Raw genomic sequence first — 23,260 nt, 5'->3', positions numbered from 1 at the left:
TTAAAATTATATTGCTTTATCTAAAATTAGTCAAAGAAAATCAATCAGAGTAAATCATTTCTCATAGTTACCTATTCTAGCTAATGTCAGAACGGGTCAGGACAAGTCTCTCGGTAAATGTCTCTCAAGACGAAGTCCCTTCAGCATCAATCCTCAGCAACGCAGATTCGGTACGCGGCAAAGGCAAAATGGCAAGTGGCAAAGACCCTCTCTAGGCTAACATCTCTTATAGTTTCTAAACAATAGAAAGATACATTGGGAACATAGAAAAAACTATAATGTCCGCCGGACTTGCTGAGCAGAGCGAGAAGGAAAGGATGTAACATCGCTACATTTGAGAATCTCCGCTCAGGAAAAGTACACATTATGAAGACTACGGAACAGGAACCAAGAAAATAAAACATGTATCATATTAATCCTGCTTCTCCTCGGCTATCGAGCCACAGTTCAGAGCTTCTCTCTAAGGCTCCTTTGTTTCCCAAGGCTGCCAAGGACACTTTCACTTCACTTGGAGACTTCCCAAAAACTGCTGCTGTCCTCATGGAAAGTTTTTCAAGCAAGGACCATGGTCAGTTAGCTTCAAGACCATTTCCAGCAGGGGTCTCCCTCGTCACAGTTTTCATATTATAAATCACAGCCAGGCTCACAAGTCGGCCATCTTTTCTTAGGCCAACATAGGCCTTAATAGACCATCTTAATTAAAAGAGACAAAAACAACGTTACCACAGCATAGTGATTAAACAGTGTTAACCCACTAATACCCTTATGTGTATGCATTTATCTAGCACTTGCAACATAGAAAAGCATTAATTCGGAAAGCGTTTTGTGCTCAAAAATAAACAGCACATAGCAACGTTTAAACATGAAAACACGCACGTTATTTTTAAAACAGCACATTTATGCACACCCACGTGTAACTCTCTCTTCTCTTATTAGGACAAACGGATTGATTAATATAAACGCACTTGCACAAGACAAATAATTAATTATTAATTATTAATAAATTAGTACAACGAATAGACATGCCAGAGCTTCAAAAGCCCCAGAATTTTCAAACTGAAAACTCTGCTCCAGCAATACCCCCTTTGGTGATTTTATCACCAAATAAACCCAAAAAAAAAATTTAGTGAAAATTTAGTCCCATTTTAGGAGAAATCGGAAATGTCTTTTCTCCTTTACACAACATTAGACACCAGTCACTCTTTCATCATCCCTCTTTGTCTCTAAGTAAACACTCTCCCTCAATTCTTCTAGTTCAATTTCTTGAGGTTCTCTTTTCAACTTCTTGTTTTTCTTTTCATTATTCAATTTCTTCCTCCCTCCCCTGTTTTTACAACACACACACACCAATCTTATTATTAATAAAGCAACAATTATACAAGTTAAGGGAAACAGTATTCTACCTATAATAGTACTACCTATTTTTGCAATAAAATCCTTAACAACTATCATTTTATTAGCTATTTTAGTCCATAAACTCTCAGCTTCAAGTGGTACTAATTCTTCATGCAAATCAGTAATATTTTTGATATAGACCTTCAGGTCTTTGCTTTCGTCTGGAATGTAAGTGCAACAATGTTGAACTTTCAGCATTCCACAGACTCCACCCTCCTTGGCCAATAGAATATCAAGGGCAAGTCGATTTTGCATAGACATGGCACGTACGGCACTTAATTCCGTATTCACCAAAAGAAACCCTCCAGCGGTATTTGTCGATAAGCGATCAACCACTGTGGACAGTTTCCGAATTCCATAAGCATTCAAAGAAATTCCCACTGCTGGAATCAAAACCCCAAAAATATCACCCACTATTTCAGACCAAGTTTCTCTCTTAAAACGCATTAGTAAGTTAATATGTTCTACATCTGTTATTTTATCTATATGAAAAATCTTTGGAAAAACTAGGCCCACATAACACGTGCCATACCAATGGTCAGGCAACTTGTAATAAGCCTTATTCCCACAAACATAATATACTCCTGGAAAAATTGTATCTTCTCCACCTCTGAAACCCCAACCTGTTGCAATGAAGTATGTATCATGGCACTCACTAGTCCCGACAAAATATGTAACATATTGGGATTTCCTTCTTGTAATACAAAGTTTACCCTTCTGTGGTGCATCTAGAGCTAAAGTTGGACTAGCCCCATTCTTCAACTCTTTTCCCATCTCAATGTCCCAAATTGTCTCACTCACTTTATATTTTCCTGCTTCCTCATGCATGTTCAATCTCCTTTCTTCTACCATATCCAGGAAAGCTTTCTCCTCTCCTTTCAAACTGCAAGTTAAATTATTCTTAAAAATGTAATCTAATGTTAATCCTTTTTCTTCAATGAAAATCTCACCAAAAGTGTTAGCTTCTTTAGCTGGATTCAGCTCTTTGTTCATTGGCAAATGCCCAAAAATACTATCTCTGTTAGACATTTTATAATCTACTTTCCCTAACAAATAAAAAACACTACTTAAAATACTACAGGAAATACCATATGTAGCTGGTAAATGATGATAAGTAACACCCTCTGAAACGGATGCAGGTAATTGCATACAGACGTAGCAATCCCTTACTTCCATTGTCTTCACATATTCATATAACAGTTTCGAAAAAACATTACTAGAAAAGTTATTAATTGACCTATCTTTGTGTATGTAAGTATTACTAATTCTAATTGGAACTACTTTTTGTGAATTCTTCTCTACATTTGTCACATTCTCTGTATGCATCTCAAACTCTACTTTAAAAGTAACTAATAAAACTAAAACACCCCATAGAAGCATTAATAATCCAGTACAGCAGCAGCACATCCTACACCACCTCTTAAGAAAGGCACATCTATTTCTATTATCCTCTATGTTAGCCATTTTAGTTTAGCCTCTACTATTCCACTACTGTTTGAACTTCTTCAATTTCAATTCTTCAGCAATTCTTCAGGTTTCAGTTTATCCAAATGATCTCTTCGTTCACTTAATCCAAGTGAATCCTTCCTTTATTCAGTTTGGATACTTGTCATTCTTCACTTCAATTTCTTCAACATCAAATTGTATTAGATCTCCAACATCAAAATCCTCAGTACTCGACTCTTCTCCAATGTCAGTCAAGAGTACTTTCAGAATTTCACCAGTATCTTCCTCAACCACTTCTCTCAAGATCTCTTCCGGATTATCTCGAGTCACTGCTTCTTCTTTTCCTTCTTCAGACAGTGCCACATAAGACCATTCCGGTGATCTGTACTTTTGGTTGGGTCTTCTTACTCTTTTTATTTCCACTGGTTCGTTTGATTCCTTTGATTCTTCTCCTTCAGCTTTTGAACTTTGACTCGAAACTTCATTCACTTGTTCAGCTTTCGATGTATTTGCTCTTATTATTTTGTATCTCAGCCTCTTAACTCTGTTGTTAGGCCAACGATCTCCTCTTAACACCTTTTTCGGCTTTATTTCTTTATTACTTCTTTCTCCAATCCAAGTTCTCTTTCTCAGAACTCGACCCTCTGTTTGTTCATCTTCATCATCTGTTTCAAGTGCCTCTTGTTTCCTTTTTCCAGCAGCTCTCTTCTTTTCCACAGATTTTTTCACCACTGTTTGAGACTTCCCTACTCCTGTCCCTCCTCGGATCTCCGACACGCAATCTTCTTGCTGTCTACTTGTCCCTTCACCTGGCTCATCAAGAATGTTCCCTACACCTCCTCGGGGGTCTTCCGCAATCTGTCCCTCTCTATCTTCTTCTGACCCTACTTCTTCAAGTATAATCTCAAGTGGTTCTTCAATCTCCTCCTCTTCTGATTCAGGAGTAGTCTCTGTATGATTTCTCTTTTCTTTTCTTTTTCCTTCACTGCTGTTTGAAACTTCAGGCTCCTTTACAGAATTTGATCTCTTCTCTGATACTCGCAGTGGTTCATTCGAAGCTCTTCCTACTTCTTTCCCCACTGATTCTGTATCTTCATCATCACTGGAATCTGACTCTTCAAAATACTCTTTACCAGTCCCTTCTTTTGGGTTTGGAACTCTCAGAGTATGACTTGCATGTACCCAGTGCTTCACTCCAGCACACTTTACTGCAGTCGTCGTAGTCAGAATAACTTGTTTTGGCCTTCCCCACCTTGGAATCAAGCAATTTCTTCTTCTGTGAACTTTTATCCTCACCCAGTCTCCTGGACTCAGATCATGGGCTTGCTTCTTCTCAAGTGTGGTAGCTTCTTCTCCAACCTGGTGAAACACAGAATGAACTGCGTCAGCCAGGCCTTTACAGTAATCCAAAATCATGTCATCAGTTATTGTCACCAATTTATTGACAGGCTGAAATGCATGGCGCATTGCACGTCCCATGATTATCTCGTGCGGACTCAAACCAGTAGTTCTATCTGGAGTAGATCTCATAGTCATCAGAACTAGAGGTAAAACATCTGGCCATTTCATGCCAGTGGCTAAGCACATTTTTCCAATTCTATTCTTGATTGTGCCATTAATCTGCTCAACCACACCAGAAGCCTCCGGTCGGTATGCACAATGTAGCTTCTGCTGTATTTTCAATGCTTCACAAATTAAAGCCATAAGCTCATTTTGAAAGTGTCGACCTCTATCAGACTCAACTGTTACTGGAAACCCGTACCTAGGAATCAACTCCCTTAACAGTAACTTTGCCACTGTTAATCCATCATTTCTTCTAGTCGGGTAAGCTTCCACCCACCTCGAAAACAAACAGACTACCACTAGAACATACCTCAGTCTGTTTACTTGGGGCATCTCAATGAAATCAATCTGCATTCTTGTAAAAGGACCTCCTTCTCTGCCTATTGTCCCCAGACTCACCACTGTCTTTTTCCCAGTGTTAAATTGCTGACAAACTAAACACCTCTGACAGATGCTTTCTGCAATTGTCCTGAACTTTGCATTGTACCAGGTTTGCTTGAACGACCTAACCATCGCGTCCCTCCCCAAATGTCCCTGGCCATGATACATCCTTGCCATTGACGACAAGATGGAGTTGGGCATCACTGGTCTGCCATCTCTGTAGACCCAAACATGGTCTGTTTCTCTTGGAGCACATCCTGCCTTAATCCAATCTTTTTTCTCTTCCTCTCCTGCCTCATCTTGCAACTGTTTCACTTCATCCCAGGTTTCTAAGACATTAGTAAACATCACAGAGAGTAAAGACATTTCCCCTTCTCTGTCCCTGTTGATGGACTGATTTGTTTTGGCACAATATTGTGCAACATCGTTCGCATAACGGTTTCCGACCGTTATAAAATCCTCCCCTAGTCCATGGGCAGCACATTTTACACCTGCTAACTCCTTAGGCAGCTGTATCGCCTCAAGCAATTTACCAATCATTTCAGCATTCTTTATCGGAGTTCCACTCGATGTCAAGAAACCTCTTTGTAGCCAAAGTTGGCCAAAATCATGCACCACTCCAAATCCATACTGATTATCAGTCAATACAGTTGTCCTCAAATCTTTCCCAATTTCGCAAGCTTTTGTCAATGCTATAAATTCAGCAACTTGCGCAGATTTCACTCCTTTCAATGGTGATGCTTCCATGACCTCTGAAACTTTGCATACCGCATATGCTGCACATAGCACACCATCATCATTTCTCAGGCATGATCCATCCACAAACAACACATGATCACTCTCATTCAAGGGTAGATCCCTTATGTCTGGTTTTGGTTTTGTACAGTACTCAAGCACATCCAAACAATCATGATCATCTTCCATTTTCACACCCACATTTTCAATATCTGGTAAAAGCGTCGCTGGATTCACATTTACACATCTCTCAAGAGTCACATTTGATGCTCCCAGTATCACTTTTTCATATTTAGTCAATCGACTATGTGACATGTACTGAGTCCTGCTTCTTGTCAAAAGAATTGCCACATTGTGAGGTACGAATACCCTTACAGGATATCCCATTGTGATTCCTTCACTCTGTTCCAAACTTCTGCATGTTGCAGCCACAGATTTCAGACAACCTGGTAAACCCACAGCTACAGGGTCAAGTGTCGATGAGAAGTACGCAATAGGCCTTCTCAGTAATCCATGCTTCTGAATTAACACTGAAAGTGCACATCCATTTCTTTCACTGCAGTACAACTCAAATTCTTTTTCATAGTCAGGCATACCCAAAGCTGGAGCCTCACACATTTTACTTTTGAGCTCTTCAAATGCTGCCATTTGTTCTGCATCTAGATCCAATGGATCTGTCATCTCACTTTTTGTCAGTTTAATCAGTGGCTTTGCTATCAATGAAAAATTAATTATCCACTGACGACAATAACCCACCATACCCAGGAACATTCTCACTTCTCTCTGGGTTTTTGGAGCTTTCATTTCTCTGATTATTCTGATTCTGTCAGTAGTCACCTTTCTCAGACCCTTTTCAATATTGTGTCCAAGATAATGCACTTCTTTCTTGCAAAACTGTAATTTGGCTGGAGATACCTTTAACCCTCCATCTGCCAGATGATTCAGTAAAACTATGGTATCTACTTCACAAGCTTCACGTGTCTTTGATGCCACCAGTAGGTCATCAATGTATTGCACTAGCACTGAACTCTCGGGCATGATCAAACTTTCCAACGATTTCTTCAATAACTGATTGAATATCGAAGGACTCTCCGTATACCCCTGTGGGATTTGACACCATGCTAAGATACGCTGGCCAAACCTAAATGCAAAAATCGGCTGGCTATCATGATGCAATGGAATTGAAAAGAACGCATGACACAAATCAATCACTGTATACCCTCAGCATCATGTGGAATTTGATACAGGATCACTGATGGATTTGGCACAATAGGACAACATGCCACCACAATTTGATTAACTTTTCTCAAGTCCTGTACGATCCTAAATTTCCCATTGGGCTTTTTTAGTCCCATTATCGGTGAATTACACGGACTACTCAGTAGTTCTCTCAGGACTCCTTGCTGAATCATTTTCTCAATTATAGGAGTTATCCCTTCAATTATTTCTGGTGTCATTTTGTATTGAGGAATGTTAGGATAGGTAATTCCCTCTTTTACTGCAATTTTCACTGGATCTACATTATTCATCAATCCCACATCCTCTCCAGTAAAATCCCAAACTGTCCTTTTCACTGTGTCTCTCAGCTCTTGAGGCAAATCCTCCGGATTAAACACAGCAAATGCACCAATTAACTCACTTTCTCTATTTTCTAGAGTCACTCGGTACAAAACATCTTCATCTGGTGTCTCAAAGGCTATTCCATCCGGTGTACAAAAAATTGTGCAGTTCATTTTGCACAACAAGTCCCTACCCAATAGGTTCACTGGACTCGTGTCACAGACAATGAATCTGTGCATGTCTGAAAATTTCCCTATCTGTACTCTTACAGGTTCAGTAAGACGTGTTTTGATTTGTGTATTGGCTACACCAACTACTTGGATTGCTTCATCCGAGAGAGGAAGATTTCTAACATCTGTTGACCTGACAGTTGATCTTGTCGCACCTGTGTCTACCAAAAAAGTAACACTCTCCTCATTTATTTTCCCATCCACAAATGGTCCTGCCTGGTTTATTTCTAGAGTTGCACCAAGTATGCACTCTTCTTCCTCTCCTCGGCACCGTCAATAATCACCCTCAGACTCACTCCCTTCACTCTTTAACAAGTACTGCTGTACTTTTTTAGAACGTCTTGGTTTGTTTACCTGCTCATCATTGTAGAATCCTGAATCCTGATTATACTTTTGTAACCCTCTATTCTGCGGCAAGGGCGGTTTTGGCTCTTGACTCTGCTGTCTCACAACTTTCTGTTGTTGTTGCTGTTGATTATTTCCTTCGTTCTGCACCTGTTGATTTAAGGATTTGTTTTCATTACTTACTAATGGTGGATTAGGACACTCCGATCTCCAATGCCCCAATTGGCCACAGTTGTGACAAGGAAACTTTTTCTTCGCTTCCTCAAGACTTCCTTTTCCTTTCCCTGCATATCTAGGTCTATTCCCTGCATTATTTCCTGGATTATTCGCCTGTTCCACTAACTGTGCTTCCTGTCTCTCCGCAACTTTCACTTGTGCCCACATTGCTTTTTCTTTCAGCTTTCTTTGTTTTGCTTCAATTTCATCACTGAAGTATTTTGCATGTCTCAGGATCTCATCTACTTTCTTACTCTGCCAATCCACTGTGTGCTCACGAATTCTCTCACCAATTTCAGGTCTAAGGCCATATACAAATCTGTATACAAAATGACTCAAATCTTTGTCACCCAGGTGTTCATCTCCACTGAATTGTTTAAATGCCAGTATCAGCCTCTCATAAAAAGCATGAACTGATTCTTTCGCTTCCTTTTGTGTTCGATCTATCTTTACCCAGTCTGTCTCTTTTGCAGGTACTTTACTCTTCAGGTATACCATCACCTGATCATACTTCCTCATTACCTCTGGATCTGGTGCCCCTGTTCTTGGGTCTCTTGGATATTCCTCAGTAGGCCAACTCACAACTATTTTACACTCAGTCCACAAGTCTGCTGGAACAATTATATCAAACAGACTATTCAGGTCAACCCACAGCACTTTTGACAATTTCACAAACCTATCTACCTGCCTATACCACTCGACGGGCTTTTCTCTCAATCGAGGGAAATAATTCGTAAATGATAAAATATCCTGTCTGGTCCATGGAACATGTACATATCCTCCTCCAGGTATTTCTCTCATAGGATAATTATCCACTGGTTTCTCCTTTTCTCTCACTGGAAATGCTGAATAAGTTGTTCTATCTTCAGCCTCATCTCTTTTCTTGTACCACCTATCCTTCCACTTTTCTACATCACCCCATCTTCGCAATAATGCTACCATTTCCTTAATCTGTCCTGTTCTACCAGTAGCATTCAAATTTTCAATGTCCTTTTCTGTAAAATCCATCCTGTAAGTTCTTTGTAAAGCTTTCACTTTATCAATGTCAACTCCCTGCTCATTTGCTATTGCTCTTAGCCTGTCATGTGTATTTCTTGCTCTCCAGGTAACACTCTTGCACATAAACATTAGTTCACCATCATGATGACTCTTCAGAATCTCTGTTGGAACTGTTCCTGTGACAAGCTCTTCTAGTTCTACACGTAACTTAGCTACATCAATTACTTGTGAATCTTTATCCTTTTTCTGTAGAACCTTCATCCAATCATTTAAATCATCAACTGTTATTTCAGCAGTTTTTCTCACTGGAACCACTCTCTTTTGCGGTTCTAAAATTGGCATCCCTGAACAACTAGCTTCACTAGCATCCAATATTTCACTACATGTGTCATGTCTTGATTGTCTCAGGTCTCTTCTTTCTGCTCTTTTGCCTGAATCTCCTGAAGGACCAACTGAATTTGTCAGATTATTCCCAACATATGGAATCACCAGTCCATTCTCACCTGTCCTCTGTTTGTCAAACACAGGCATAACTGGACCTATTGTTACAGGCACTGTAACAGCTTCTAGATTCTTCGTTAACTCCCTAATCTTCTCTGTCAACTCTGTTGTAGTTCTGGCTAATTGTCTGGCATTCTCATCAAGGTAATGATCACTCCTTACCTCAGGTGTCTCATTTTCTGTCTCACTAACACACACTGTATCTCTTATCGGAGAAACAACTGGTGTACTTTTGTCCGGTTCTGGTCTATATGGAGGTGGTCTTTTGTAAATCATGTCATTCAAGACCTCATCCTCATACTCATTAACTCCATATTTTCTTATTTCTGACTCAGGAACCCTTTCTGCTCCTCCTTCAACTGTCCTCATCGGATATAATCCCTCTGACATACTAACATCTCGCCACCTTTTCATTCGATCATGATGAGTCTCACGATCATGTCTCCTCCCAAACATATACCTATAATACCCTCCAGATCTTTGTTTTTCTCTCTCATGTACTTCTTCTTCCCATTCCACTAAAGCCTCGAACTGTGTAGGTCTCGGTTTCGGGTCAAGACATAACATCTTTTCCCGTAAATTTCTCAACACGGCCAGATTAAATGAACCATGTTCTGGAAATGCTAGAACACCATCTTCTTTAGTATACCTAACCCAATTCTCCAACCATATACAGGTATGAAACCCATGTCTTGCAGCCATGAAGGATGCAGGTGTTTTCGGTGGAGGTAACAACTCACCCTCTCTTGTTTTAACATCTTTATCCTTGCTAAACCACTTTTTAATTTTACCAAAAAATGTCTCCTTCTTTTTCTCTTCTTGGTAATACATTTTAGCGTTTTCAAAGAACTCTCTACTCTTTCCGTATTATAAATATACAATACGATTTTTCAACCAATTGCAGCGCGACTCACACTAACGCACCAATCCTGGAGCGTCTACGTCACTAAATAGCCCTACCAATCCTTGCGCGGCTCACACTAACGCACCAATCCTAGCGCGAGCACTATTCTGATCTACCATCCAATCAGAGCGCGGTCTTTCTGACGTCAACAGTCGCTGCAGTTTGTCTCCTGTCTTCTGTCACTCGTCTACCCCTCCTTTACACAATCTTTCAGTAGACTTCGTGTCAAAATTTCTACAAAATCTATTAGTTACAACATAAAAACATCTCCATTGTCTGCTTCGCTAACCACAGAATAGTAAAAGAGAGTCTATTTCATAAGAAACCTTTCATTGACACAGTAGCACTTCTACTACTCTGCCCTACTAACATACATTCATTAACTGTTTCCTCTAGGACTTGTCCAAAGAGTCTTACAATCAACTAAATGTACAAACATTCACGCACATTCATACAAGAAAATATAGTACATACACACAGAATCCTGCTTCCCGAGAACAGACAATCTGCTCCACTACAGAATTATAACATACATCAACTAAGCAAGCTTTCTTTGCCCAGTTCTTCAAATATGCTCAGAGAATACCTATTACTCCTCCCGCGATAAGCTTTAACGGAAATCCTTACGGATCCCTGGGACTTAAGACCAGAGTTTCACAGATAACCTTCACTATCATACACACTCCTTATATACCAGAAATATCTAATAGTAACATACGACGATGTCACTAATTCCGAACCCAGACAATGTGACGCGCAACTTCAATTGTCACACGTTATTCCTTACAATTCCGTCTTTCCCGAGAGCAGCATATACTTCCCTCTGCCCTACTACGGAACTGCTACAGCTTCCAAGTTCCAGAAGCACTACATATAACTCAACATTATGACTCCAACATATAGTATTAGTACATATACCAACATCAACCAATAATCAATAATCAATAAAAACAATCTTATCAGATCAAGACAATCATCAAAAACCATCAATCTCTGCTACCAGGAAATTGATAGAGATCAGGGTGTGTACAATATTCCCACTACCACGGATAAAGTAATCTCACAGTTACACGCACATGCATACATCATACGCTAGGGCCCATTTCACTAACATACGCTCAAATACTCTACCAGCAATAAACCTGTGGAAAGAAAACACTCCTAAACACCCTGCATCTATACCGAGGTCGATAAGACCTGGTTTTTGTGACTGTCCTTAAGCATAACCTATACAATATATATACAACAATAATCAATAATGCAAACCCAATAATTGACAAGAAAGAATATCCAACACCATGTTTAAAATTATATTGCTTTATCTAAAATTAGTCAAAGAAAATCAATCAGAGTAAATCATTTCTCATAGTTACCTATTCTAGCTAATGTCAGAACGGGTCAGGACAAGTCTCTCGGTAAATGTCTCTCAAGACGAAGTCCCTTCAGCATCAATCCTCAGCAACGCAGATTCGGTACGCGGCAAAGGCAAAATGGCAAGTGGCAAAGACCCTCTCTAGGCTACCATCTCTTATAGTTTCTAAACAATAGAAAGATACATTGGGAACATAGAAAAAACTATAATGTCCGCCGGACTTGCTGAGCAGAGCGAGAAGGAAAGGATGTAACATCGCTACATTTGAGAATCTCCGCTCAGGAAAAGTACACATAATGAAGACTACGGAACAGGAACCAAGAAAATAAAACATGTATCATATTAATCCTGCTTCTCCTCGGCTATCGAGCCACAGTTCAGAGCTTCTCTCTAAGGCTCCTTTGTTTCCCAAGGCTGCCAAGGACACTTTAACTTCACTTGGAGACTTCCCAAAAACTGCTGCTGTCCTCATGGTAAGTTTTTCAAGCAAGGACCATGGTCAGTTAGCTTCAAGACCATTTCCAGCAGGGGTCTCCCTCGTCACAGTTTTCATATTATAAATCACAGCCAGGCTCACAAGTCGGCCATCTTTTCTTAGGCCAACATAGGCCTTAATAGACCATCTTAATTAAAAGAGACAAAAACAACGTTACCACAGCATAGTGATTAAACAGTGTTAACCCACTAATACCCTTATGTGTATGCATTTATCTAGCACTTGCAACATAGAAAAGCATTAATTCGGAAAGCGTTTTGTGCTCAAAAATAAACAGCACATAGCAACGTTTAAACATGAAAACACGCACGTTATTTTTAAAACAGCACATTTATGCACACCCACGTGTAACTCTCTCTTCTCTTATTAGGACAAACGGATTGATTAATATAAACGCACTTGCACAAGACAAATAATTAATTATTAATTATTAATAAATTAGTACAACGAATAGACATGCCAGAGCTTCAAAAGCCCCAGAATTTTCAAACTGAAAACTCTGCTCCAGTGTCTCCTGCAGGGAACAGCTGCTGGAGGGCATGGTTCGTGGGAGGAAATCGGTGATTGGTGGAAAGCCGCAGGCCTATCTAACTTTCAAAGAAGGAGAGGGAGGAACGACCACGACCCCCCTCCCCCCCCTCCCCTCCCCCAGGTCATTTTCAGGAGGCAGATAATCGTACTGCCATCACATCCTCCGGCAGATGGTGCCACGGTTCTGTCCACCAGTTAGGCCAAAACTCTACGACACAAGATTGTAGGTTACACTCTAGTGAAGTAACACAAGAAGAGTGCTCGTACCCCGAAGTGACACGTCATACCTGCGACGTCAGAGGTCTATCACCTATTCTCAAGAAGCAGTGGATTGAAGCATTCTATGAGTTTCAAGTGAGGACTTCAAACATTGAACAGGTTATCATGTCGCGTTATTGAATGTAAACCGAGTCTAGAATGGTAGTTACTGGCCTTCCTGGGAGGGGATATTACGAACAAATGAAATTGCCAGAGCCGCCGCACTGCTCAATGTGTGTTCTGTTCAGTGGCGCCTTGTCCAGCAATCCGAATGATAAAAGGGTTCTGAGAGCGATGACAGAGCGGTCGCATACTAGCAGGTATGACTGCATTCTAAGGAAGCCGGTTGGCTGTCCAGAGCTCAGCATCCCAATAAACAGACACATTTTCTTAGGGTCTTTCTTGCAGGTGTTTCTTCAATCGGAGTGTGGCATTTACGCGCATTAATTCCCCGACAGCCTTGTCGAGACACGCATACACTTTATAAAGGTTGCCTATGTGCCTTTGTGTCATTTAAAGAGACATCGTCGACATAAGCGCCCCTCCAGTGTCTATTCGAGATCTCTCCAAACACTGCAAGGATGTAGCATACGTATTCAAAGACGCCCCGGCAGTCAAAGGGTTAAAGGGATGTGGCTTATCCTTTGGAGGAGAAAAGCTCTACATTAAAAAGTGCGCAGACAACAGAATTCTATGAAACAGCGTCCAGACTTCACGTTAGCCTAGTACACAAACCATAGATTTCTGGCAGATTTCGATATATTTTCTTTTTGCTATTTAATCGGCATTAATCTCTTGTTGCCCCCATTAAAAAGAGCATGTGCAAAAATGTGTGTGATGCTATAAAGTGTGATAAAGTTTGACATAAATAGTTTTCCCTGTGATCGCCGAGACGGTATAGGTAGATGTGCTATGTTTGAAGACAGGAGTTCTCAGAATAGCAGGTCATTGTAATTTTGGAGCGGTCACTGCTTCGGTCACTGAGTGATAACAGGTGAGCCCTCACAAAATGCCTGGTGGCGGCAAAGGCCAACTATGAAATATTCAGACGTGGCCACACGGGATTTAAACGTTAGGCTAATCAAAATGTGAACACCTGGACCAGCTGTGTCCTAAGGGGCTGAGTGTGCATAGATAAGAAAAAATAATAAAATACCCAAGGGAGACAATATGATGACAGAAGTAGAGAAACGAGAAAAATGACGGAAAAAGACACTGTTCAGCAATTTATTCTGGTCTGGCTGGACAGCGCAACTGTCTCCAGACATTCATGCGAGTATCACCAGGAGATGGGAGCCAGGAGTACCCGTTTTGATTGGGCAGAAGCTGTGTGCTTCCACAAAAAAGGGCCTGCCCTTCACACAGCTGAGATCATTGTATTTATTTATGTAGCTGCCTGAGCTCGAACTTTTAGTGGCACACACATGCCACCCCAATGCTACTAAAGTGTCTTCCATTACTAATTTATTGTATTTCTCTCAGGCAGCAGCACAGATGAGAGGAGGGCAGATAACACACGGGGATTTTTCAGTCTGGCTTGACATGCATTCATAAGGCAGGCCTATTGGTATTGCCAGTGCTTGTTTTCTGATTTGTTTTCTGTTTCGCGTGAGGGGGGATGGCAGCTATAATAGCGATTTATTAACTAAGCAAGTTTGCCGTAGCTGGACTACTAATGCTCTGTGGTTGTATGTAAATGGAATTTTTTTGCATCCTGAAGTTAACTTTCCCCTTTAATTTCAGCATATCCATTTTTACGCTTTTCAACATGTTGCATACTTTAAAAATACACATATTTTGTAATGCCATGATCTGGTACTTAAAGTGACATATTGAGCCTGGTTCACAACGTTATTTTCTGTGAAAGTTATGGCTGATTGACTTAGGTGCAACTTACTTCTGAATAGCCTCGGAGTACATCATGTACTTAGGGGGATTTTTTAAATTTTTTATTTAGGTACCCTATAACTCAACGTTAATCAATCCAAACAAGAGACCAGTTTTGTAATCCGGTTTCTCCACCACACTAAAGTGTGTGATCCTGGGTAAATTACTTCATCTACCTGTCATGTTCAAGTGTCATTTTTTTCAATAGACTTTGTACACGGTGAAGGATGCGAGGTGCTCTCGGGATATGAAGTTCTGGCCTCCAAGAGTCTAGTCGGGCGCTTTGGCCACTGAGCTGCCTTATCACAGCATTGCACAATCCCACTCTACGGATTAATACGAACAGACACTGGTATAACTAAATGCTTATTTTCAACCGAAAGTATTTTTTCAAACTACAGTGGTTGTTTTCACCTGAAACATGAGGAGATAATGCCACTCAAAATTACACTAGAAGCTTTTACACAAAGGGATTGGGGGAGGGGGGGGGGAGAGTAGATTTTGTTATGAAAAAAGTTCCAGAGTTAGAAACACCTAAATCTTACTGATTTACTGGTCAAAGTCCAAAAGTTTTAAAGTGATTTTCACTGAAAGCAAAAACCCACACCTCATACATTATGAATACGTTTTGTTTCAAACCCTTCTGCTTTCATTGTTTTTAATTGAGTGACGTCAACTGCCCCGGGCTCATCGCTTTCAAACAAGTAGATCATCATGTCAGATCCTGTATCACTGAACAGTTGTATTTCATTTTTATTCTTCAAAGTGACCAGGACAATCTCCTTAAATGTCGCTGATCCACTTTTGCACATACCAAAATGTTACACATACAAAAAGTGGCCTACATATTTTCTTGTAGAAAAAAAATGGAGTATTGTATTAATTGTCATTTCATGTATATAGTGCCTAATACCCCGGAGGAAAACACTGAAGCGCTTTTATGGTAAGTGTGCACAGCTTTACCCAATGTCCTGAGTTACAGGAGCAGTAAAAAAAATCCGTTTGTGAATGAGAAAGGGGTAGGGTGTTAGAACTGGTTTTGAAAAACCTCAACATGTGCCACAATCTTCATTTTTGTAAGGGCGAGCAGGGTCTGACTGGGACAGAAAATAGTCCCAGCACCAAAATAAAAGTGGCCCCTCATTAGTGAACCAGAAGGATAAAGAAGAAGGGGCCCATGTTTACAAATTAGGCCAGTTTTCGCTGGGCAGAAAGGTAAGAAAAGCAGGAGCTTCTGAAGGAAATAGAGATACAGGGACTAACGAGGGTAAAGAGAATGTCTCCGTGAGCCTTGTGCTCGGCTGGAGCCTCGGGCATGTTTACTACGGGAACACATGGGAATGCAAAGCCATTAATCAAGCAGGATGGCTCTGTCTCCCTTCACGCCCAGGGAGGAGGGAGATGCGAGCAGAGCATCAAAGGGCTGGGTGAGAAGGGAGGGGGGAATGCAAGGGTCAAAGCGGCGAAAGTGAAAGTAATCGAGCAGAGCATCAAAGGGCTGGGTGAGAAGGGAGGGGGGAATGCAATGAGCAGAGGAGCAGCTGTGCACGTGCATATGATCGTGCACTCAAGGTTTAGGCCAGCCAAAAGACTGTGGGTAGCACTTTGAAAATCCCATATATAAAATGTCTCTTCGAGCCTTTGGCTCAGCGAGACCTAAACAGACCTGGAATCTCTAAAAAAACAAGCGCTCGCCATGACATTTTCGTTTGGCTTTTTCTGCCGTGGCCTCGCCTGCTAAAAGGTTTCTTATCTTTATGGGGCTATGTGTTTGGCCCCATAAAGATAAGAAACCTTTTACTTCAGAAGGAAAGCAGGCGAGGCCGTCCAAGTGGGACGGCAGAAAAAGCCAAGCAAATACGTCATCACCAACTCTATTCCAATGGCTGGCCACCGTTTACCATAAACGGTGACGCCAGCCAATGGAAAAGAGGGGCGGGGCTTAAAGCCCTTTACCAAAAATACCCGTAAACATTAAGTCTCGCCAGCGAGCCTGCGCATGCACGCAGCCTACACCAGCCGAGACCTAAAAAGGAGTTCTCTCAAAAGTAAGATAAGGATGCATGCGCAAGAAACCTGTGCTTGGCCAGTGCTCCTTGGCCTTAAACGAAAGTGAGGTATCGGCCGAACCAACGAGTTAGGAGGTAGGCAAGAAGAACGATGGTGGACTGAACCAAAGGCAAGCAGGAGGCGGGAAAAACATGGTTTGTATTGTAGACAAAAGGTCTTGCAGACAGCGCATGCACGCTGATGCTCGACCTAAAAATAGTCAAGCTCTCCCACGTTAAAGGTATTTAATTTTTCAGAAGATATAAAACGCCTGCTCTATCACGAAGGAAGGTCTCACAGCACATTGGCCAGATGTTATACACATCTGGACCCCTCACATGTAGGACAATATCGCATTGCTCAGACACTAAAAAAAACCTCTCCTTTATTGTTCAGATTATTTAACACCCCAGCTGTCCTAGGATGAAAGATATTGCATAGCTCAGAGGATATGAAGCCCTAGTTCTCCTGTTTTGGACGATACCTCGTTACTCATAGGTTATGATTCCTCTTAGTGCTACTGACTAGGAATATATCTCATTGTTCATAGGATAAAAATGACAAGCTCTCAAGGGCATGAGGATACTACGTTTATTAAAGGAAAAAGCCTCAGATCTCCGATTTAGGAATATATCACACCTGTGTTAATGGTATAATCCACCTTAGTTCTGCAATATAAGATGAAACCGCACTAATCATAAGTTATAATTATTTCTACCTCTGCCATACAGGAACATGTAACATTGCCCATACAATAAGAATGGTAAGCTTTCCACCGTATGAAGATATTAGCATTTCTAGGAGGATGTAAAGCCCCAGTTCTCCCATTTAGGATGATATGACATGGCTCAGAGTACATGACTCCCGCTTCTCCAATTAGGAAGACATCACATTGCTCTGAGGATTTAAATTCCCTGCTGTCTGAGGCAAGAAGATAATGCATTGCTTATATAATATGCAAGATATAGCTCTCCCTTCTAGGTCGATACCCCTTGCTCGGAGGCTACACAACCCCAGCTCTCCCAGCAGGAAGTATTCACATTGCTCACTGGGCAGGGATTATAGCTTGCTCACGTCAGAAGAATCTACATGGATTTAATGGCACACACATGCCAACTCTCCACAGGAGAGCCAGATGAACTGCCTTCCATTCAGCATCGCTCTAGCAGAAGGTGTCGGCATGCATTACGTTACTATAAATATGTTTTCAGAGGGCCCTAGCATTAGGAGCCCATCAGCATAACCACATTAGAATGTATATTTACTGTGCAGTGCAACACAATACTTGTGTTGACTCACTAGACCGCACTGTTAGAAGCAAGACAATCCTTTTTGGAAGCTCGTGTGGGAAGATCTGAGATATTAGCGCAAAGAAAGTAATAAAAAAAAAATGTTTATACATTAATAATAACTCATCTTTTCTCTAAAACAGTCTATTAAAAAAATTAAATCGTAATGCTCTTTTACACTATATTTACCAACACCACGTGATGATGGCCTGTGCAGTGAATTCTTTGGTTGAAGCAAAAATTGCTGTAAAAGTTTTGGAAACCTTAGACGTTTATTAAGCCTTCTCTTAGCCTTTGATCCTCCCATTAAAAAGAAGATTATTCTCGATTGTATTATGAGTTTTTCAAAATCTTGATTTATTGTTCTTTGGGTCAAAGAACTTCAAAGCTGTTCTGACACCTCATTTTGGGAAGTTCTCTATTCTGATAACTGAATGAGACACATCATTCACATTCTAAACAGGACAGAGCTCACTCATCTGTTAAACTTTTCACTGTTTAGCAGTTCATTAACTGGGTAACAGTAAAAACTGCTAACACCAGTATTAGTGTGACATCTCTCCATGTCAAATGTCCCCAGTACTCAGATATCCTTTTATGTTGTTATCAGACAACTTAGTCCAATGGCATTAATTCAACAAAAACAAGACTACAGCTCCCATAAGGCACTGATGTTTAAATTAAATCCAAGAGTGTCGTGACAACACTGAACTAACATACTTATAAGAAGTAAAACTGTAGCAACTAGCACTAAACAAAAAATGTTTATGAAAAAACATAAGGATGAGCACAGTATAAAGTTTTGTCTTGAACAGGGAACTCACTTTGTAGCAACAACAGGCATGTATTTTAATCTTGCCTAGTAATTTGACTTCATAGGAGAAAGGCCTGCACAAGTCACTCTTTGTCATGGACCAGCAGTACCGAAGCCAGCTGGTTGACCTGAGCACGGTGATCGAAGGGCTGGAGACGGAGCTGCAGGACGTGAGGCAAGGCATGCGGAACCAGCTTCAACAGCACCAGGACCTGCTGAACACCAAGATTAGGCTGGAGCAGGAGATCCAGACCAACCGCAGCCTGCTGGAGGGAGAGGAGCACAGGTATGCACTCCGAAGGGAAGGCGTTATCTATACTTCAGTTTCTTTAGAGGTTGTACCAAACACAGTCGATCGACTGCCCTAGGTGCCATAAGGTGATCTTTTCACTTACATGTGAAGCATCTAGTAGGAAATCCTTCAGAACCCTTCAGGCATGAGGAGGCTGCAGGGCGGCTGCGACTCCTGGGTGAAGGATACCTGCAAGAGGCGAGTCGTCCAGTCTCTCTGCAACTTGAACAACTCACTTTTGAATCGGGTTCCCAAGTATAGAGCCTAGATAGTCCTCAGGTATTGCACCAGGTTTGGTGAATGGTGAACAGGATGAAGATAGCCGATCTTGAGTGCCTAGATGAGTGGGAGGGATGTAAATCCTTGAAGAGTATGGGCAGTTCCTTGGGAATCAGGCATTTGGTCTCTAAGTTGGACTCTCTCTCCCTCAGGATCTACTGAAATGCGCGGAGGGTGGCATGAACTAATATCTGTGTGTTCATATATTAAAAAGAAAGTTCAAGCATCCATAGGAGGTATTCTCAGCACTGATTTCAAAAAAGTTTTAAAATGAGATAAGATTCCATTCTTGAATCTGCAGATTTCTGGCTAAAAATGTCAGTGATAATGCTACATCTAAATATGTATACATTTCATTTAGCCTCTGTGTCTTCTCTGGGTAAGAGTGACTGTTGGAAATGGCCCTTTTTGCACAGTTATCCCTAAACTATTAGCTTTTTCCTGACCTGTGTGTGTTGGTTTTAGGACACTGGGCACTTTACCACTGTTTATCAGTGCTAAAGTGAATACGCTCTCTGTGTAAACTGTGTTATGGATTGGTGTTTCCATGATTGGCCTATTTGATTTATGTGTCCGCCCCTAGTAAAGTGCACTGCGAGTGCCAGGGCCTATAAATCAAATGCTGTTGGTGGGGTGCAGCACTGGATTGTTCCACCCACGCAAACAGCCCATAAAGTGTAACTCTGGCCTGCCATTGCAGAGCCTGTGCGCAGCCTGGGGCTGCCATGTCGACTTGGCAAGTGCACACACTTGCCAGTCCCTAAACCTTCCCTTTTCTACATGTTAGTCACCCCTAAGGTCGGCCCAAGGTACCCCTGTGGGCAGGGTGCATTGTATGTGAAAGGTGTGTGTGGCATGTCCTGATAGTGAATTACAGCCTACTTCGTCTTTCACTATTGCAAGGCTACCTGTTCCCCCATCGGCCAGAATGGGCAGTTTGATTATAACATCCTATAATCCTAACTGACCCAGGGAACACAGTAGAAATTCGAGTTTAGTATGCCTGAACTCAGAATGATAAAATACATCTTTTAGTGAAGATGGTTTTAACATTCTGTGTTTGAAAATACCACTTTTAGAAAGTAGGTATTTTCTTACCTAATCACCCAGCCTGCCTCTGCTAGCTTGTGTAATGTCTGTCTGGTTTGTGAGTGACGAGCTGGGGGAGACTCCAGGAGACAGGGTGAGTCGGCACAGGGCTGAATAGACCTATCTACATGTAGATGGGTGGGAGGAGTAGCACCTGGGTCTGAATAGGGCTGTGCCTGCCTTCCACAATGCTGGCTCCATCCTGTGGTGCGTCTGATGACCCTGGCCTACACTGACAAAGGAAGAAGGTGCACACTGGCCAAATGCACCCAGAACTGGTTTGAACTAGGTACAGGACCCCTGCCTTCAGAGGACAAAGGATTTGCTGGTATAAATATTGGGGCCCAGACCCCAGAAGATTAGATTACTTCTGAACTAAGGAACCTGCCAGGAAGAAGAAACGGGAAAGCTGGAGGAGGAGTACTGCCCCTATGCTGCATGTTGAGGGGTCGGCCTGCAGTAGTTGCTTCTGTCTTGGGTAGGGAAAGGACTGGACTGTGCTTTCATCATCCTGCTGTTAGATTTTTCTCCAAGGGCTTGAAGTAGAGCTTGCCTCCTGTTGGAAGTCTCAGGGATAGAAAAGACTTCAAAGAACTATTTTGGATCAAGAAGACTGCCAAGAAGAAGAGCTAGAGAAGCTGGGAGGAGGAACTACCACTTTGCTGCGTGCTTTGCTGTGTTGGTCTGCTGTGGCTGCTTCTGTCTTGGGCAGTGAAAGGACTGGACTGAACTTCCTGCAATCTACTTTTGTGAGTTTCTCCAAGGGCTTGAGGTAGAGCTTGCCCCCTGTTCAAGAAGTCTCAGCAACAGCAAAGACTTCAAGCCCGACGCCGTCTACGACGCCGTTGCCGACTCAGTGTCCTGAAGGCACCACAGAGGGCACCGCCGCACCGCAACCTTGGTCTCACCGACGACGCCTGTCGACGCCACCACCGAGCCAATGCTTGCACCGCGACCCATGGGCACCGCACTCCGCACCGCTGCACTTCGAAATGCAGCACCCGACGCCAGCGCTCCTGATTCCATCAGAGAGGAGATCGACCTGCAACGCATGGGACAAGGAGAGGTCATCGACGACCTGCATTTCTGAAAGGTACTGTTTGCGGGTCTTCCCGACGCCGTAGCTGACCCGCAGCGCCGCGGTCAACCAGAAGTGTTTGGATTTGGTTGTTCATGACGTCGTGATAGCCCCGGACAGAGCTATCGACATCAGGGAACTGTTTTTCAAGGATACTGTGATAACTGAAGATTTTTAAAGTACTGTACTGTGGATTTTTATCGTTTTGGTCTTGTCTTAAGTATATAAAAATATTGGATATTTTTCTAAACTGGTGTGGTGTCCGTTTGTAGTGATTACACTGTATTACTGTTGGTTATATGCAAATGCTTTATACACTGCCTCTAAGATAAGCCTGACTGTTCGTGCCAAGCTACCAAGGGGGTGAGCAGGGGTTATTTTAGGAGTGTAACTCCCTCATCCTGACTAGGAAGAAGGGTCCCTACTTGGACAAAGGTGCAAGCCCTTGCCAACTAGAGGCTCCCATTTCTAACAGTGACAATTTGTTAATTTGATAAGTCAATATACAAGATATCAGTACAAAGTTGATTGTTTTCTCCTTAAGCCCACTCGGGGCTTGTTTCAGCCAGGAAGGTGGTAACACATATTTTGAAACATAATCAAAACTGAGTGCCAGCAAATGTTGCAGATATATGTCCAGTCAATAATCCAGGTATGAAGTATATCATTCGTCAATATATCTGGCCAACCAAACCTCCAGATAACTGTGTAACTTAACTTTGAGATATGTGATCCAAATACCGCTCCGCTATCAGGTCACCAAATTCTCAGTTATCTGGCCAGTGAAACTCCCAGACACTTCCTATTTGACTGTCAACCTTCCTGCTAACAGGCAGCCCCACTTTCCTCTATCTGGTCACTGGCCCTTGGACATAGTGGCTTGGCCACTACCTGATATATATGTCTGACCAGCCGTCCTAATACCTTGTCAGTCAGTTCTCTAGATACCGGATTTAGAAACCTCCCATTAGTCAGATCAACAAACCTGTTGAGGCTTGCGTACCCAAGAGCTGGTGACTCGCTCATCAAAGTGGTTAGCAGTATCCAACTAGAAAAAGTATTGTGGGTTGGAGGTACCCAACTGTTCTATTTAGAGCCTGGATCCGAGCAAGGGCACATCTTGAAAGATGAGGAATAGGAATTACTGACTTTTCACATTACAAACCCTAAAGGACATCTCAAGCACTTATTACAAGGAAAAAATGTAGACACTTTCCGTAAGTTGGTTTGATCCCAGTTACTTCGAAATTTGGGCGGTGTCTCATGATCAGCCTCTAATGAAATAACCCTGTGAGATGACAATGCATGAAAAAGTAATCCGGTAATTAGTTCTTTCTAGAACCATCTCCTTTTTAGGGTAGACCAAAAATCTGGAACCCATAGGGCATTCATAAGACAATGGGGAACGTTTCAGCTGTAAGATGGTGTCCATGGTGGCTTTTCTCTTTGTGTTTCAGGACCAGCTGATACTTTATTCATTTTGGAGTCTTTTACTGCAATTACCATATAGGCACATGTTTAAAGATTTAATGAAAACAAAATAGAATGCTT

The 23,260-nt window shown here is 41.8% G+C and overlaps 1 pseudogene across 1 annotated transcript in view; it reads left to right on the top strand.

Moving 5' to 3' along the window:
• LOC146771168 (uncharacterized) overlaps positions 1–23,260 on the top strand; it is an 821,319-nt pseudogene that overhangs the window by 701,891 nt on the left and 96,168 nt on the right. Inside the window, exon 6 of the transcript XR_014975178.1 lies at positions 19,037–19,257. The product of XR_014975178.1 is annotated as an uncharacterized LOC146771168 (transcript). The remainder of the gene's footprint in view (positions 1–19,036; positions 19,258–23,260) is intronic.

Source organism: Triturus cristatus, unplaced genomic scaffold, assembly GCF_964204655.1.
Source record: "Triturus cristatus unplaced genomic scaffold, aTriCri1.1 SCAFFOLD_147, whole genome shotgun sequence".
NCBI classification, from domain to species: Eukaryota; Metazoa; Chordata; class Amphibia; order Caudata; family Salamandridae; genus Triturus; species Triturus cristatus.
This window is presented reverse-complemented; position numbering and strand designations above follow the sequence as displayed.